The sequence below is a fragment of the Anabrus simplex genome, chromosome 2 (genome assembly GCF_040414725.1).
Source record: "Anabrus simplex isolate iqAnaSimp1 chromosome 2, ASM4041472v1, whole genome shotgun sequence".
Taxonomy (NCBI): Eukaryota; Metazoa; Arthropoda; class Insecta; order Orthoptera; family Tettigoniidae; genus Anabrus; species Anabrus simplex.
Window position 1 is genome coordinate 422,238,137 of NC_090266.1, and position 3,241 is coordinate 422,241,377.

Genomic DNA, 3,241 nt, shown 5'->3' on the forward strand with positions numbered 1-3,241 from the left:
TATGGATCGATTACGTTTGAATCGAACCGTTGTTCAAGGATATAGCTTCCTTCTATCGGGAGCCCGAGCATAACCCATGTTACGGTCGGCTTCTCGATTTAACCAAGATGACGTACCCCGGCTATATACATTTTTCCGAGACCGGTACTCGGACTGGGTAATGATCTCGTGAATTATGAAAATGTATTTACACGGACAGTTTCTACCTTACGATGTCCAGCTGATGCCATACCACTGAATTAGCATTTATATTTTATTTACACATGATCTGAAATGTTACAAAGTAGCCTCAGTAGACTACTGCTACAGATGAGATAACGAGAAGCGGTGGGAAATACTGTGCCGAAGACCTCCCCTCGCATCGCAAGCGAAGTAAACAAACACACTAAGGGGGCTGTCACACAGGCTCGATCGAACGACTGCGATCGACCGACTAAGAAAACAAACCTACAGAGGGCAGCGGCACCAGTCACACAGCATCGATCGTCAGCGATCAACTACGAGCGATGAAGATCGACTGGTTTGTGAAAACAAACGTGTCCGTTTTTCAGTCGCAGTCGTTCGATGATGGCGGACGCAACATAGTCATCTGTTGATGAAATCGAAACATTAATTTGCTTAGTGTATGAAAACAAAGTGGTGTATAATCCTAGACTCCCTGGATATAGTAATAGCGAGACCGTGAATTTTGTATGGCATTCTATAGCGTCAAGAACTGGGACAAATCTGGTAAGTAATTAATATATTTTTACGATTATCTTATGAATAGTGTTATCTTAGATTATTTATTGATAAAATATATTATACGGAATAGATTGGTAAAAAAAAGTTACACTAGGAGAACTAGTAATTATCATTCTTGTAACTTAATTGAAGAAATGTTTGGAAGACATAAGCAGTGCTTTCCTAACCTCCATCTCGTACCTAATGAAATGAATAGGCCTACCATTGTTCGCTTTAATGGCAAATAAGTGTAGGCCTATGCCATAAGTAGGCCTACTACATGTATATTTTCTTTGTCACAATATTCTGATTCATTGTTTCAGGAAAAAGTTGTGCCAAAACAAGGCAAATTCTGAAGGCTGGATATCGAACTTGGAGAGATAACATCCTCCCTCTCCTCCCAGGTTCTGCTGTACAGAAGACATAAAATGGGTCTACTTCAATGCCCTCAACTTTCTGGAACTCTTCATTGCTGGAAAAAGGTACAATTCTGTAATATTTATTTTTAAAAGTAGGCCTACACTACAGACCAGTGTTCTAGTTGTGAAAGAGTGAGGGGAAGATTCAGTCTGTAGGCCATAAGTTCCACCCATCTGTTCATTAATTTATCAGATATAACTGAAAGTAATATAATATAATCCAACCTAACAATCATCTTACTAAAATAATTATTGAAAGTAACAATTTCTTAAGCAGAAGGCTTGTGTCCAGACTAAAATATAGCTCCAATTTAGAAGAATTGCATTAATATGTTGTTCATTTTTTTCAGTTCTGTAACAAACACATCTATGGAAGTGGCACCTGATGTGTGAGAGCCTTTTCACCAAGCTGAAATAGAGGAGGAGGAAGCAGAAATAATTTGTGTTGGAGGGGTCTAACTCCTACAGATCAGAAATTATTGAAGGGACTTCAACTTCCAGTCCAGTGGCTTCTGCTTCCACAAACAGCTCTGCCAGCAGTTAAAAATAAAAGAAACAGAAATGTGAAAGTGACAGTGATGTGTTAAGTGAATATTTAGAAAAGATACTGAAAACTGAAAAGAAAATGTAATCAGTGTTATTTTTAGTGTCTTTGTGATGACATGGAAAGAATGAGTGTACTAGGTCGAAGGGTTTTCAAAGTTAAAATTCAGGAACTGTTGTATACAGTGTTAGATCAAGAAAGAATCGAATAAAATTTATGTTCTTGAGAAATGTTCTACTTTTTTAATTAAATCAGTTTTTGTTATACTTATCTATCAATATTTATTTGAATCCTCAGTGAGTTATGTGTATTAGCACCTAATGGGAAAGAACCTTAACTCCAATTTTTTTAAAATTATTAGCATTATTACAACATCTTAATTTGTATATTTTATGTGGTAGAATATGTATGGTTTACAAGGAAAGGAGTATTTTGAAATACATGTAGTAAGTCCCTTCTGTGTGTATGTAGTAAGCAGTTGTACAGCACAGGTGGTCTGAAACCAGACCAGCGTATTGATAGTTCTGTCCAAGAGCTGACTTCCTTCTTACGGTACCTATACTGTTGATCACAACTGCAAACTCATTGCATTAGGTTTGTACAGCACAGGTGGTCTGAAACCAGACCAGTGTAAAGACATGAGTAGTTTTGTCCAGGAGCTGACTGTCTTCTTACAGAATACTGTTGAACACAACTGCAAGCTCATTGCATTGGGTTTACTGCATCTATATTTAATGTTGCTTACTATACTGCCATCCTGGAAGAATACACATCCTAAATACCTATTTGAAATTATCTACCTGTTCCAATTTTGTATTCTCAACCTGACATTCAGTTCTATTTTAGGTGTCTTCCCTACTGCCATCACTTTAGAATTGAAACGACTAATTTTCATGTCATATTCATTGCATCCTTTTTGAAGTTGCAAGATATTAGATTGCACAGTTTCAATAGACCAAGTCGTTTGCATAGGACAAAATTCTTACTAGAGTTATACCTGACAGAATCCCTCCCTGCCACCTTATACCTTTGTAACTTAGGTAGCCTTTATCTCCTCATTCCAAGTACTCTCCTGCCATTGGTACCTGTCTGCACCAGCAATCACTACTTTCATATCTGTTACCGTACTTATAATTTATTAATAACATATAGGCCTACAGGGGGCATCAAGGTAGACCGATTTTATTTCTTGTGCTGTAGATCCATATGAACAATGAACAACAAAGATGAAAAATTCATTTGTAACTATTTTGACAGGTGTTTCTACCAAAGTTTTGTAGATTTTAATCTACAACATAAAAAAACTGTATTTTGTGGGATGTGATATTAAGGGGATATGATGGCAGAACATGTACATATTTATAAAAAATATATCCATATGACAGTTACATGCTTGTAATAAAAGGTTGAGTAGATTAATTACCCTGTAAGTCAATCCAAGATCTTAAAAGACCCATACACCCTACTCTGTCAAACATTAATTTATATAATTGGTATTTACAAACAGTTTTGACAGGCAATGTAAGATATAGCAAAATTAAATCATTTACCACCT

The 3,241-nt window shown here is 36.4% G+C and overlaps 1 long non-coding RNA gene across 1 annotated transcript; it reads left to right on the plus strand.

Annotated features, from left to right (window-relative positions):
- The first annotated feature begins 470 nt into the window (after positions 1–470).
- On the plus strand, positions 471–1,946 carry LOC137498357 (uncharacterized). The gene is made up of 3 exons (XR_011017755.1): positions 471–729; positions 1,047–1,205; positions 1,493–1,946. It is a non-coding gene; the product is annotated as an uncharacterized lncRNA (long non-coding RNA).
- Positions 1,947–3,241: the final 1,295 nt, after the last annotated feature.